This window comes from Carassius auratus, chromosome 47 (assembly GCF_003368295.1).
Source record: "Carassius auratus strain Wakin chromosome 47, ASM336829v1, whole genome shotgun sequence".
Lineage (NCBI taxonomy): Eukaryota > Metazoa > Chordata > Actinopteri > Cypriniformes > Cyprinidae > Carassius > Carassius auratus.
Genome location: NC_039289.1, coordinates 3,967,366 through 3,984,120, shown reverse-complemented (window position 1 = coordinate 3,984,120; position 16,755 = coordinate 3,967,366). Strand labels below are relative to the sequence as shown.

Here is a 16,755-nt window from a genome sequence, read left to right as displayed (position 1 = left end):
TTTTTATATAATTTAATGAAGAAAATAATTAGGTGTATATTTGATATTTGAGACTTAATACTATAGAAAAGCACGAAAGGTTTTTCAGTTAGAGTTTTTTCAGCTTCTTTCATGTGAAAATATGGCATGCAGTTGAATCAAACAAGAGCAGAAACATAATTAAATGTAAATTGTGATTATCGTAATTAATAATCGCAATTACAATTTCAAGGAAATAATCGACAATTAAAATTGTAGTCATAATCATGCAGCCCTATTGGACACCACTGTAAACGACAACCGACGTATGAGTAGCACTGTTGTGAATATTCAGTTTCTTTTAAAGTCGAATATGAAAAGAATTTGTTTTGTGAAACAAAAAAATAAATCTACGAAAAACCTGAAACACTGTTGGACAGGCAAATCTTGTGGTCTCGCGAATCCAGTTGCTTCGCTCCTTTGGAACTTTGGCATGGAGGACGGAACAAAACGTCATCGGAGTCGTAAGGGCGTAACGGTAAAATAACATGCTGATCAAAGGCTGCTTTTAAACAAACATTTATTTATAAAACAAAAAATTGTCAAAAACTTTCTTAATAGCATAAACATTGGCTATACTCCCTTCAAACTTTAACTGGAATTTCAAGGTTTCTGTCATGGCAACATCCCAAACACGCGAATAAGCACACACACACAAAGATGAAAAAATGTTGAGCCCATCTATCTGCCTGTGTACTCTTTGAGCAATAATTTCTAAGAAATAATTAAAAGGTCATTTTATTTTGGGTAATTTAGAATACATTTTAAATAATTAATAAAAACCTTTAAAAGAACAAATGCTATAAAATCATACAATTTGCTTGGATATGAGTACCTCACATTGCCTCATATATTTCTCTCTCTTTGTCATTATATCTCTATTTGTCAGGCAGTCAGGTAATAACTTTTTTGTCTGATGCTCAACACAAACAGAGTTTACTTCAGAAATCACCAGACATTCCCTGCTGTTCTCCTGCTGTGATTTGTGTTCCGACTCTGTGGTCCAACAGAGAAAGTCTGCCAGCCAGTGGGGGAGTGTTACCGTACTTAAGTCTGTGTATGTGCATGTGTTGAGTGTGTTTGTCACACTTTTAGCACACTGTCGTGAAGTAGTCCTCCTTAAATAAGAAGAAAAATGTGTTAAAAACTTTTTCTGTAATATAACGCCCAATAAAATCTCTTGTGTTTCTTGTTCCAGAGACAGCCTGCACAATGGCAATAGAAAATTAAGTTAAATCAAGATTAAATAACCTAATATACCTCATTTATCCACATTGTAAGTAATGAAGGGATTAATCTACGTTTTCATGGCTGCAATAATGGCTTGTATCTGCGTAAGGTGGAGGTAAACATTTCACTTGAGCGAGAACACAAAATTTGTTCATTTTCTGCTGTGTTTTATAGTGCTTTTTAACGTTTGTCTCGATTCAATGTGGTTCCAGGAGGCAGAATTTGTTTGCTTGCTTGTCCTTAGCTCCAGTTTCCTCAAAGGATTTTCTTTTGTTTGAATGAGTTTGTATCTTCTCCTGAGGGTTCAGAACCAAAGGGCCAGTCATTGTAGTATAGACGTCAATCAGTCCACGTTTCAATAACTTGGATTGTGCATGCTGAAAATATATTCAATTAGTCCCTAAGGAATGGGCCAGGAGAGAACAGGTGAAAAGAAAAACATTCCAATCAGATTTTTATCCCAACTGAAGGTACACTTACTACAGGGACTGTAGAATAACAAGTGGGCTGAAAACAGAATGGTCGTTGGTTGCTTACATCTTTGCAAGGGTCAATCAGTGATCGATCACCATTGTGACTTGCACCAGACTGCGCTGAAGACACAACAGCAATAGATTGTTGAGCAACCCTTGTAGGCATGCAAGGAACTTGTAGGTACCAGCCCAGATTTAGCCTGACTTTTCCTGACATGTCAGCACAAAATCTGGTACACATTCAGGCTGTTCTGGCCAAGTATTGCCAAGGGAGACGGTCTGACTGACATGTAAAAGCTACCAAGCTCAGTTTGATTTTGCTTTCATGTGATTTGATGCCAATAACCTGGTGAGCTTCGGCAAATCCAGTAATTAGTTCTTTCTAAAAAGGACTTGTTGAATCAACTTGCTTCCTTGTAAATAAGACTTGGTTTCAAAGCTAACTGATAGAAAAAACTTTGCCTTAAATCACAAAAATTGAATGAACGGAGGTCTTACGGGTTTGGAACGACATGAGGGTGAGTCATTAATGACATAATTGATATATTTATTTTATAGTAACAAAAATCATTTAGTTAAATTAGAGAACAGACACTAGATTTTATCCAGTAGGCCTTTTGGAAAGCAGTGCAACTTTGAGTGTATGAGTGCCTTCTCTTCACTCTCATCGTCTCCATCTCCTACCATACTCCAATGCTCCTGTCAAACTACTTGTCGGCACCCCAGATTGCCTTGGCGACATGTTGCCTCTTGTGCAATGAAGTGCTACTGAATGCGTGCTGCTGCATGAGAGACTGCTTGGCAAGTCGAGCATATGCGTATGGCTCTGATGGGAACAGCCGATACATGCTAGTTTAATTTCTCGGCAGCTCCAACGTAGATAAGGGGCTTTCGGACAGACTGTTTGGGATTTTGTGTGTGTGTGCTGGGTTATCCAAGATAAATTTGGGCTTGTATAGTATTGTGTTAGTGGCCAATTCCTATGCTCTCTCTACTTCTGTCCTGACTTCTTAGGCTCACTGAGGCATTTGTTACCTGGACGCCTTACCAAGGACTTCTTCGACTTGGAGCGATAAAGACCATTTTGACGATCATTATAAAGACCTGTCCATTTCTTCGAACCAAAATTCCTTTGAGACTTGTTAATGAGGGCAGTGGGTTACTTCTTGTTTTGCTGTTCGTTCATTTGTTTGTTGTGTGGGAAACGGAGCCAAGCCTGATGGAGTGGAACCCTGCCAGTCCTGGTGGAATTTTTCCATTTACTGCTCAATCATTGGATAAGACACCTTTCGGGGGACCAATGAGAGGGAGTTGCTGGGCAGAGCTCCACCCACGGCCATTAGGATTCCACACTAATATATTCCATCTCTCTCTAGTCAATGGTTAGCCAGATGTAGTTGCCAGGTGCTAGTTCCCCATTCCAGCAACTCGGGCATGTAGACAACCTTGTCATACACCCAACCTCTCTCTACAATAAACGTCTATCTTACATCTTCCCCCTTCAATCTCGGCTCTCCAGCCAAATGCTTGCACTTCCCCTTTATCGGGGTCTTCACCTTGTACAGCACCAGAGCTACGATTGCTGTTAAACATTGGGGTGTGAGGGAAAAGGAAAGTGCCAGATCCGTGTGAATTGGCATCCTCTATTGGTTTCCAGGGATGGGGGATCTTTTCTGGCTTCCCCACCCCAGTGGCTCATCTGCATTAGCGTCACGCTAATCGCATGAGCTTCTTGTTATTGAATCCTGCAGGACTTTTTGCCTACTGCTACATGATGCTGCATATTATACAGTACAGTACTCCCTCCACTGAGCCGCGGGATTTAGAGAACCAGAGAAGAGATGAGACGACAGGAAGCAGGAAGGATGGAAAATTTGACCGGCCCTCCACTTAAGTTCACATTCAGTGTGATGTATCCTCACCTGTCATGTGCTTGAGCAGATCGCTCACTGGTTGAACGTTTATGTGTGTCTTGGCTCAGTGTTGCATGTCTTCTATTTTTTAGGCTTTTCCTAAATCGTTACTTTCTAAGGGGAAATGCATCACTCATTTTCCCTCTTTTTCTCTCTCTCTCTAAAAATTGTAGGCCAGTGGTTCATAACCTTTCTCCTAAAACAGAAAGCTTCTACAATTAAAAAAAAAAAACATAAATAGCTTGGATTTGATATGCTTTTGAAACCATGGTAAAAGCATTTGAATTACACACATTTACCTTGCCTCCAGTTTGGTTATTATTATCATTTAAATTGACCTGCTTTTTCATCTTTACTAGGAACCCAGTGTCTATATTACTTCGGCAAGGAGTTATTTATCAGAAATGAATTTAATGATTGCTAGATTTATTCAATTTCTGTCAGGTCTATTACAACCAGTTCAGTGAATGCAGAGAACTTTATTATTTTGTCCCATATTTAAACATGTTTTATAATTAATGGCCATCTACAGAGGATGTCCTATGCATACACACAGACAATTAAATAATAGCACAGACATGTCTTGTGTGAACGGCCTGTCTCAGGCTACAAAAATAGCACAATCTTGTAAACCAGCAATGCAGAAAATCAATCCAGTTCATTCGGTGGTAGCTGTGGGGTAGAATACATCTCAGACATCTGTGGCTTGCATGTGACTCTCGTCCTGCTGTTCTCAGTCATTCTTTTGGGTTGGAGCGAATCAGCTCAAAGTGATTAATGACCAGATGAGTCTGAGCTGAAGATGCCACTCGACCTCTTGAATTCTGCTTGACTTGGTAAACAGTCGCTGTAAATTACAGCTGTGCTTCTGCTGACCACAAGCAGAGACCATATTACCCAGCACTCTGATCCCTGCACTGTTACTCTTATTAAACGGAAACTGCAGAATTGAAGACTGATGTGGGGTCAGTTGCTCCTGAAAATCATTAGTAATTTGATAAACTGGTCCCAGAGCAGCTTGTTGTAGTCCACACATTCAGTTTTACACAAAAAATGTAAGTGTAGGCTACAGGGAAAGATGTTTAAAACATATTCTTATTTTTAATAAATAAAATTTAGGCTTTTGCATGCCGCCATATGAAAATACGGCAAAAGTCATATGGAACTTGTATGATTTATAGTTGTCTTTTGTTCATTTTGGAGCTTGGCTATACATCACAAATGACTTTCTTTGGATAGAAACGAACAGCTTGGACATTCTGCACAGTATCTCCTTTCGTGTTTCACAAGTTTGAAAACCGGATTATTTATATTCGTTTTATGTCTAATTTTTTTCGTTTGAATTTAGTTTGAAATTGTATAATTTTCTATTATTAGTTTATTTAAATGTTTTTTTTTTCTTTTTTTGGCTGCTAAATATAATGCACTAATTGACACAATTATTATTATTATTATTATTATTATTATTTTTATTTTTTTTAGTTATTGGTTTTATTTTTGTTTATTATATTTTTGTATATTTTTTGTGCACTATAATTTAGTTTTAGTTTGAGCTTATAGTTGTTTTTATGATTATTTAGTTTATCATGTGCTGAGGGAATCACGTCATCCTGGACTGTATTAGGATCACTCTATAACTGGCTTTCCCTCGCTTCTGCTAGTCACGACTGGCACACTAACAAGTGTGACTGGCACTCCCCCAAAAAGTCCTGGCCGTATTTTTCTCTGTATGTGTTTGTCTAACAATTAATACTCTCAAAAACAGGTGAAATAAAGCGGCAAGAACAGGAGGAGATAATGATCACAATGGTGGCACATCAAAACCATAATGAGACGTTTCTTACTGGATGCATGCAATAATGCAGATGTGGAGCGGTGTGTTTTTTTCTGTGGCAGGGGGTTAAGGGGGCTATTTTCAGGCTGGTTTGTTCAGTCAGTGGGTGGTCCTGGTTTTGACAACACTGATTGTGTTCTCATCACCTGTCTGGTCACACTCCTGGAATTAAAAAAAAGCACAAAAAAGAAAGAGAAATATTACAGCATTGAATGGGAGCAAATGGCAGGGGAGTAAAAGAATGAGTCAGGTGGATGAAAGGTAGTTGAATGGGAGAGGAAATGAGAGGAGGAAAAGACTGATAAGAGTTTAGAGGGCAGGTGATTAAAATGAAAGGATCGAGGTGAGGAGAAAGGAACAAGGCTGGGGCCATAAAAGTAGATGAATTTGGAAGTGATAGCCAGAGAAAGAGAGAGAAAAAGGCTGTTTCTCAAATCCAAGAATGCAAAGAACAGACTCGAGTTCTCGTGGAGGCTGTTCACCCCAGGCTGCCTTGAAAGAACGAAACTCGAAAGGACGTGAGGACACAGAACACATATTCGTGAGAATTGAGATGTGCTGTGATCTTGCTGCTCAATGCATCTCTATCGTTTTATCTTTCTACCATTCAATCCTTCTATCCATCATCTTTGACTTATTAATTCACTCAGTACCTGAATAAATAAAATACATTTCCAACATTTACATTTAGTTTGCATATGTATGTACAGTATGTGTGTGTGTGTATGAACAGAAACAAGTAAAATAAAACAGAAGTAATTCTTGTAAGGCAAGGAGGCAATGTGTTCCAATTTGTTTGTGGACAGGTTTATGTATTATTGTAGAAAACACGGACCTGATCTGAGAGAGGGGAATCACAGGTCTCATGGTGTTTATAATGTGCTTAATTTAAGAACAACAAATATGATATCCCCACCAAGATATAATATTCAAACATTATAAAAGCTTTTGCAACAAGACTGTAACTTGCGTTTGGCCTGTAACTTGTTAACATAACGTCTGAGCCCTTGGCTAGTATACAGAGATGTTTTTTCCCTCACTTATGCATTGAAAGTTTGTTAGAAGCACTAGATCTTACGAGAGCCGATGATCAAAAGATGGTCTGAAATGTGTGAATTCCTGATATACATTTTCTCGCTTAATGATTATATTTAGAATATACTTATTGTGACTTTTTCTACAAGATCAGAGAATGTGTACAAGAGCGAGCAAGTGATTGAACAGATACTGCATGCATTTAATTATTAACACTTGGTGTTGGGTGGCCGCCTCATCTCTATTATATGTTATATGTTTCTTCTGGCTTTCATCAGCTGGTCATTTCAGGGCGGTGAGATTGCACGCTGATTTCTCATCATTAGTTCCCCTCGGCCCTAACCTCCTCTCTCCCCTCAACCTCTCATTTACCGTGAAGGAAAAAGCCTTTTTTCCCCTCCTCCTCAGGCCTGTGGTGAAGATATGACATCAAATCCTGAGCATCTACAGTAACTGAATTTTAAAAGCATTTTGATGCTTGAAGAAAAAGTATTATTTGATTTTGCTGTTATTCCAAATAAATATTTTTTTTGCAAGCTTGTTTTTTCCCCCACTGCCTCACAAAGTTCAATAGAGCTTTATATTTATGTTTTATTCAAGAGAATTGTGAAATTGTAATAAAGTAAAAAGGATTAGAACCATAGATGAGGTTGTATACAACTATTTATTTATTTATTTATTTACAATGTGTGACCCTGGTCCAAAAAAATATTTGTCTAAAATACAACTGTTTGAAAATCCAACGCTATCTCACGGCCAATTCGTACATATTTTACGAGGTGGCTTGTTCGTACGAATTTGTACGACCTCACTCGTACGATTTTATACGATTTGTCTAAACCCCAGTGATGGTTAGATTTAGGGGCGGGGTTAGGTGTAGGTAATTTGTACAAATTCATACGAATTGTGCAACTTGTAAAATACGTACAATTTGGCAACAATCATATGAATTTGTACGAATAAGCCACCTTGTGAAAAATTTACAAATTGCCATGAGATTGGGTTGGAAATCTGAGAAATCTTTATAGCAATTTTGGCTATTGCTATAAATATACCCCAGCCACTGAAGACTTAAGGTGCTTTGACACTAGCACTTTTGGTGCACACCCGGGTTCGATTGATGTCAGAGTTCCGTTAGTTTGGATGATGTGAACGATGTCTTCCGTACTCGGATGCGCACCCGCGAACCTATATTCTGTAATATACCCATCACCTATTTGGCCAAGCCGTCAATAATGCTGAGCGTGTTTGCTTCTTAACTAGAGGGACTAATCATTACACTGAATAATTAGCATGCGTATCCACAATCTCTCCTCACTCCACAGGGAGAGGAAAAGGTGAAAGGTATGGAAAGAGGCATTAATTGATATACGTTCCGCTCCCTTACTACTTACTTTTATAGGTTATTACCAAACAAACAGCCAATTTAACATTCACAACGAGGAAGGAGTGACCCAACCAACCAATTAAAGGCTCTGCGAATTAATAGACACTTTGGGTACTAGGAGAAAATGGCATATGGACCTGGTCCTGAAGCATCCAGTCTTGAGTGAAAAGCTCTCGAAGGAGGCTTTTTATGAAAAAGGTCAAATGTAATGGTCTGTGTTGTGAGAACCGAGTGTATGTGTGTGTGTCTATCCTGGCGTTTAGGTGTGTATGTGAGTACTTCTGTTGTAAAGTGCGATTGTAGATGATTTTAGCACCCTGAAAGAAAAGTCTGTTGTTGTCATCCTCACTCAGTAATGGGCACCGGTGGGATTGGCAGACATGAACAAACTGGCAAAAATGAGAGAGATACATTTTAAAGAACATGTTTTTGTCATTCGATTGACACACTAAGTGTCTAAGATAAATTGTTACTCCGCTAAAAAATGGAATGGAGGAAATGGAGACAAGTAATAGAGTTTGGCAAGGTCCTTGGTAATTACCACCTGGGTCTAGGGCTGTATATGTGGGGCTGGCCTATCCCAGTGTCAGAGGTGGGTAGAGTACCCAAAAACTTTACTCAAGTAAAAGTAAAAGTAATTCTAGAAATATTTACTCAAGTAAAAGTAAAAGTACTAGTCTTGAATAGTTACTTGAGTAAGAGTAAAAGAGTATCGGATAAAAAATCTACTCAAGTAGTTAGTTACTAGTTACTTTGGGTCATATATACGGAGCCTTTTTTTATATAGATATATAGACAAAAAATGTAAGTAATGTATGTGTGTGTGTATAAATGTATATATTTCATCAGCCTTTAATCCAATTTATGTAATTTATTATAAAACCCTGTCTGTTTAAGTAACAAATATAGGTATCATGCCATAACATATTTTTAATATGACTGACTTTATTTTAAATGTGAATTTAACATTGAAAGTTAATGTGATATAAATATTGCTACTAATCTTTCATTGTTCAGAAAGAGAGCAAATAACATTTACATTAAACATAATTTTCACTGACAGTCTAGATTTCATTCACTCTCAGAAACTACCATTAAAATCACTGAAACTGTTAACACTGTGAAATCAATATCTTAATTATAGATTCGTACACACATCTGCACTTTGTTGTTTCTGACGAGAGAATTCGGCAGAAAGAGGTAATCAGTCAGTGAGCGAGTGAAGGAAGCACCGGCATTTCAGCGATGACTCATCGGAACACCTCTGATTGGCCATTGCATTCAAAAGCTCAACAGAACCGTGTGTGATTGGTTAATGCGCAGCGCTGTAAAAACGCGTCTGTCTCTGGCTCAGCGCCAGCAAGCGATCACAGATCTGAGTTTAGCAGCTGATGATATGACTTGCTGAACGTACTCGCACTGGTGTGATTGTATTAAAATTAATAAAATCTTAATCGGCTATTCTTTGTCTTTTGGAAGCTGAATTGAACCTGTTATAAGCCACACACGTACAACAAACTAATGTCACAGTGGTATCGTGTACTGTAATCGAATGTAGCCCAAGTTATTACCTGTTAAACAGTAGACAGCACACGCGTTCATCTAATAAGGATCTCCACCGCAAGCAAATAATAGCCTTTGCAGATTAGCTTTCAATTCAGTGAAGTTCCATAGCCACGTTTTCAACGCTGCTAATATTCTTAAACGTTACAACTCTGAGTGAACCGCTTCAGAGCTCAGCGCGTGCAGCATGGAACTGAACGACTCAATCAAACTGATTCATGAACCAATTCACTCGTTTGCCGACTGGTTTGATCAAGCCTTTGAACAGAGTTGACTCAAAAGAATGAATCATTCGCGAATGGGCATCGCTCATTGTCCAGAGAAAAGTAGACGGCGCGTTTGGAATAAACTGAAGCATTTATTGCATTAAGATAAAGTAACGAGAGGGGCGTCGCCCACAGTAACGAAGTAAAAGTACAGATTTTTCCCAAAAAATGTACTCAAGTAAGAGTATAAAGTACCCATCTTTAAATATACTCCGAAAAGTATTCGTTACCCCGAAAAATTACTCAAGTAAATGTAACGAAGTAAATGTAACTCGTTACTACCCACCTCTGCCCAGTGTGCTCTTCTGCCCCTCTTCTTCATTAATGTGGATGGATGAACAGGGAGACAGAAGAATGGAGTATTTCAGAAAAGTCAATGTGGTCTAAATTCTTCAATTTCCTTCTTAGGAACAGGCCATGGAGTAAATGCCTAGCTTTGTCCAGACTTGGAGAAATTGTAACTAATCAAACTATAAGTTACTTGTCGTTTAAAGTTAATACAGTCAAGTTAGCTAGTAAAATGAGTTAGCTATGCTATGCTATGCTATGCTATGCTTTGCCTAAGTTTATGGCAGCTTACTAAAAGCTGATGAACAAATACACATCTCCGTTTGGTTATGTTACTTGGGTCATTATTTGCTAACACCAAACAGCATCAATTAAAAAAGTTTGTTGTCATTGTTTCTTGGGGAAAAAAACAACAACAACCTTCCTTTATCCAGCCTGATCTCACAATCAAAACGAACATATTTAGACGTAAATTAAAACTGTCCAATACGTATGTGCCTTTACGTATTTACAGTGTCATTTACTTATTATCTGGACATAATACCAGGTTCAATACGTATCGAAATTTACATAAAAACAACCTCAAATACGTACAGATAGAACGTGTTCTTTGACCAGTCAGTTATTCATAGAAATTTGCTCATGAAGCTGCTTTTCAATGCGTATCGGATTAATTAGTTTTTTTAATATTTATGTATATTTTCCCTTTTTATATATATATTTTTTTTGATAAATGTAAGATTCCTATACCTCACCCGAACCTAAGCCTACCCATTTTATACAGAATGTTAAAAGAATAAAACATAATAAAACACAATTTTAGTAAAAATATAACATTAAAACGTTACTTTGAGCCACTAACGTTAATCTTACACCTACCCCTAAACCTACCCATAACCATTTCTTAAAACTACATAACGTTACTGTTATAAATAAACAAATAACAGCCAAACAAACATAATGTTAATCATTTTTTTTGGGAAAAAATATCAAAAGTGGTACCAAAAGTAGTTCAAATGATAATGAGTTCCAGTCCTCTCTGGAGGTAATAGTTTACAGGGTACAGAGCAGAATTTAATTTATTAATCCATGAAATTATGAGTCTATCTTCTCTCCGTGAAGGCGCACTGGCGCAGATTTCAAATGTCTATCAACTGAAACACGACATGTCGCAATCTGTGACGAATTATGTGAGAACAAGATGGTGGTCCAGTGTCCCTGCTGGCAGGGTTGAGAGTTCGATATCAGTGCCGTTAAACCATGTCGTAACGTTCCTGTGGCGCACTGGCGCTATTTTCAAATTCGAATCATAACGAGTGTGGACTTTGACTGTGACGGACGCTGTTGCTGAGAATGAAGATGAAGATCGATTGATATGGATATGTTCCTTGCAAACATCTGGATTCTAAAGATATGGAGTACAGCAAACAAATAAAATGGATGTGATTTGTAATTTTATGCTGTGCTTTTGTGTATCTATGGTTTGCAGCATGCACAGAAATTGTATTTCCTATTAAGTAGATGAGTAAACTGCTTTCAATAAATTCAATAAAAGCATTTATTGATATGATAATTAAATACAACAGATTTAAATCATTAAAGTGTCGATTTTAATATGAATACATGGGAATTCATATAAATTCACACTTTACGTTAGATTATTTAATTTTTTTTTAGCTGCTAACACGTAAGTATTTGTACGTTTTACTGCTATAAATACGTCTACGTTGTACTTTTTATGTGCATGAAAATGTAAGTAAATGTACGTTTGGTAGAACCACATTTAACGTAAAAATACACACGTATTCTCATGAGATCACGTTGCTTTATCAACTTATTGCATTCTTATGAGACATTTTATAAGACTGTGTTTGATTTATTACCTCAGATTGTCTGGCTAATATTGTTAGCGCAAGATGTGACAGAAACTGCTCTAGCATTTTGTTATTTTACTCAATAGTAGCTTACACCAAACATCATAAACTTTTGGTATTTGATGTTTCTTGTCTGTTTCCACTAAAACAAACTATTGTTATAGACAATTATTGTATTTTAGGAGACATTTAATGAAAGTCTGTTTGATTATTACCTCAGACTGTTTGGCTAATGTTGTTAGCGCAAGATGTTGTGACAAACTGTGATATAGCATTTAGTTATTTTGCTCAATAGTAGCTTACACCAAACAGCATAAACTGTTGGCACTGATGTTTCTTGTCTGTTTACTTTTAAACAAGCAGTTGCTAAAGCTATTCATTTCCATTTTAGGAGACATTTAAGGAGAGTCTGTTTGATTATTACCTCAGGTTGTTTGGCTAATGCTGTTAGCCCATTATGCTGTGATAGTAAACTGTGACATGACACTTTGATACATTGGTCAATAATAAGAGCAAAAACTCTTGACATTAATATTTCTTGTCTTTCTGCTAAAACAAACAATTCCGTTTTTAGAAATATTTCTAGAGCATGTGTTTGATTTGTTACCTCAGACTGTTTTGCTAATGCTGTAAGTGCGCTGCACCTTGTTTAACTCAAGCATATTCAGGTTAGGTATGTTTTGAATTGCTGATGGTTTAAACTGGTCCTAATCTGGTCACGTGCTGGTCTTAAGCTGGTCCAAGCAACTAGCTCCTGCTCAGGACCAGCATATGACCATCTTAAACCAGCTCATTACCAGCTAAGGACCAGCTTAATCCAGTAGTTGTGCTTCAAAACATACCTAACCAGTATATTCTGTATTTGTTTTTGTTTTTTGTCAACAGGGCATTGTGACAGAAAGCTGCAGTATAGCACTTTGTCATGCTAACCTACTACTAGCTTGTTACTGCTAAATCTAGTTTGTTTTGAAAACACACTCAGAAATATAACTACTAAAAACTGTAAGTTTGTAAGGTCTCTTCTAGCTGCTTTGATCCTGTGTATGCTAAATTTTACAGAGTTTGTTTACACATATCAATTTAGCAGTGTTAGCATAGATGATTTTTCAGAAAATGTGAACAAAAAAGCACCAAGTTCAGACTATGTCTCTTTTCTGCAATTTTATAGCCTTAGCTGTTTGTGGTGAAATAATCTGTTAGAAAAAAAAAAACACCTTTATTAAGAGAATTACCTCCCATCTGTGTAGAATGATTGATCCAGTGTGCACATGAATGAGAAAAATATTGCTATTTTTCGTTAAAGGGGTCATCGGCTGCTACATGCACTTTTATAAGTTGTTGAACTGAAATGTGTTTTGGCAGTGTGTGTACACAGCCACCCTATAGTCATAAAAATCCACCCAGTGTTTATTTTATTTTTTAATCTGCTAAAATATTTACCACATTCTCAAAGTGAGCGGATCTCAGATGCTTGTCTTTGTGGTGTCATTAACATTTAAAGGAAAATGCTACAAAACGGCTTGCTCTTAAAAAGGCTGTTTTTTACAGGGTAAAAAATGTTTTTTACACTACCATTGAGATTTTTTTTCCCAAACTATGTTACAGACTTTTCATTAAGATCCTAAATAATCATAACAACTTGTGGAAAATGGGCATCCGGTGACCCCTTTAAGGACCACTGAGTAATAACGAAATTATTTTAGGACTGTGGCTTGCCACTTGTGGTCTGAATCATTCTTTGTTCCTGTTCCTTTTGAGCTGAATCACAATGATTAGCTCAGGGTGACTTTGTCATGGGTGAAGAGCATTTAACTCGGCAAGGAGACTGCTAGCTGTTATCGCCTTTTTTGTAACCTTACCACTGGCTCTTCTTCAAATAGATAATATTCACTTTATACATGAAAATGGGTTTAAGAGCTGTTTATACTACTTATAATCAGTTTTGAAAAAACTATTAATTAGAATAACTTTTCAGTTTGTGGCCACACACTTACACTAGTGCATTGCATCGCTAATAGCATAATAGTATAATAGTGTAATGATACTTGCTAACATGTTTAATCTGGTTACCTTGCTGTTTCGATTACTAGAACAACACCAGTTCACAGTATTTGATAGCCAATCATGCATTAGTTTGTTTCGTATGCAGGTGAATGTCTCAGGTTAGACTCAGAGTCACAGGAAGTGAGCAGTGGGGTCAGGTGATGTTCTGAAACACTCTTTTCATCTGTATTGAATGTATTGTGTGTGTGGCAATGTGTATGTGTGTGACATTTGATATGGCTGGGGCCAATTACTTGTCTAGTGGCTAAACCTGGACCATGCCTGATTACCTCCAAATCTCATACACACACATCAGCAGCCATGAGACACCTAAGCTGAACACACACACACACACACACACACACTCACCTTCTCCCTGTCTGTGGCCATTTTCTTCTTCTCTATCTTTCTCACACTGTTCTAAATCCTGTGGAATAAACGTAATAAGGGGCTTTAGTTGTTTTTTTTGTTTTTTGTTTTCGGAAATTGAGGAAAAGAGCTACTATGAGGCTATTGTGATCTTTGTTATGTGTAAGTGTTTGCATAAGACATTTTGGGGACAAAATTGTTAAATCTGTCAAACACCTTGGAAAAATGATTCTAAGTACTAGACATACAATTACATTCTTGTATAGTTTCTTCATTAGAACAGATTTGGAGAAATTTAGCGATACATTCCTTGTTCACCAGTGAATCCTCTGCAGAGAATGGGTGCCATCAGAATGAGAGTCCAAACAGCTGATGAAAACATCACAATAGTCAATGAGTAATACACATGACTCCAGTTTCATCAAGCGATTTATTCTGGCTAAAATGTATGTCCTGTATCCATAATGCTGCTTTCTTCAGTGAAAAAGTCATCTTACCTGAATCAGGAGAGAAATATGGACAGATCAGATTTGGGTGAACTATTCCTTTAAGTCTCTTCCTCCTTAATATCACAAGTTTTCCACAAAGTGTCCAAAGTATATCTAATTTAATTTATTAATGTCTGATTAGACAAAATATTTTTGAGCCATGCTCTCCACATTAGTTTTATAGCTCTGTTCACTTGTATAAATATCCACAATTAACTCATTTGTAACCCCTTTTTTTTTTAAAGGAATTTTAGGACATGAATTTAATACTTGAATTAAGCTCCATAAAATCTCTGAGCAACCAAAGCATTCCCAGCATTCAATGGAGCTTGATTGCGAGTGATCCAGTAGGTAAGGTTGCACCAAGCTCACGGCAGGTTCATTCTGCAGTCACCAGCAGTTCTCCACTGTCAGGCCTCCTTACAATTACCATCCTTTGTAGTGATCTTAAAACTGCGCAGCTGGATATCCAACCGCTGCTTAATAAGACTAAATCCTTTGCCTGTTCTCCCTGCAGATTTCTTCCACACTGCAAAACAAGCTGCGGTTAATGAATGCTATAATGCAGGTGTATGATACATCGAGCAGGGCTTGTCAGCCAGACAGGGAGATTTGTTCCATTTTATGCAGTGCTTAATCATTTTAAACCAGAGGCCGTGGAGATGCTTGACTGGATGTGAAACAATAGCTGTTTACCGTCTGTATGGCAGTTCAGATTCGGTTCATCGCGTACAGACTGCAGGCTGGTATGGTGCTGTTTTTATGAACACTCAGACACGATTCAATTTCACCCCTTAAATATATGCAGAATTATGTAGGTGGACTGACTTTTTTTTAGATGTTCACATTTATAGCCATTTTCAGTGGCAAAGCAACTGAAAGTCAATCATTTTCAGGTAGAGTTGGCAAGGTGCAATGACAGTTGGCGACGTGACAAAGTTGAGCTCAGCTTTATGCAAAGAAGCATCATAAACAAACATACGTTTACTGTAAACATTTCATTTTTTTACCTCTTTTTTGAGAGCCACCATTAAAAACATGTCAGTATATAAGCGCAGTCTTCCTCACAACATTATAAACCCATTATACTATGGTTTTATATATATATATATATATATATATATATATATATATATATATATATATATATATAATATATATATATATATATATATATATATATATATATATATATATATATATATATATATGAATGGACAAAAAATAAATACAAATAAAATCAGTGATTCAGTATATTACAATTTCTTGATAAATTATGATTATACTGATGCCAGCTTTGTTTGCCATTTCTCTTAAAAAGTTTCTATCCATATCTCTTCATCACAGGTCAAAGCAAATTGTTATTTTTATAGAGGCAATCTGCCAGGGCACTGTTTTAGTTACCAAGCAACATGGCGATCAGGGTTGGTGTATTTTGCTTAAATTAGACTGTGTTGCCGTGACAGTTAACGAGATGAATGGCTGTAATGGAAAGCTCCAACACTGTGTTCTTGTTTCATTCTACAATGCGCTCATTACAACAGTGACCCATGGCGAAGTCTATTAAAACTAAACTGCCAAGTTCAGCCACCATGTGTGTTGTTGCAAACCCACCGAATCCTTGTTTTCCTTTCTCCCTGGTCTTTTCATTTCTCAGTAGTATTATTTTGTGAGAATGCATATATATATATATATATATATATATATATATATATTTATATATATATAATATTCATTTGGGTGTAATTGGGAATCCCTTGAAGCTCCCAAATGGCACGAATGAAGTGGCTGTATTTAAGAGATGGTGAGGGGTAGGCTTATCTAGAAAATATAAATTCAAACCTTTTTATTTTAATACTTCTAAGACCAGTTTATTTGAGTTATGCTTTCCACTTAAATTTTGGTTGCACTTTATTTTACGTGTACTAACATGTACTTATAGTGTACTTACAGTGTATTTATCTAAGAAAGTTC

General features: G+C 36.9%; 1 protein-coding gene across 2 annotated transcripts in view; it reads left to right on the top strand.

Annotated features, from left to right (window-relative positions):
- LOC113064820 (protein phosphatase 1 regulatory subunit 29-like) overlaps positions 1 to 16,755 on the top strand; it is a 100,550-nt gene that overhangs the window by 38,027 nt on the left and 45,768 nt on the right. The window lies entirely within an intron of this gene.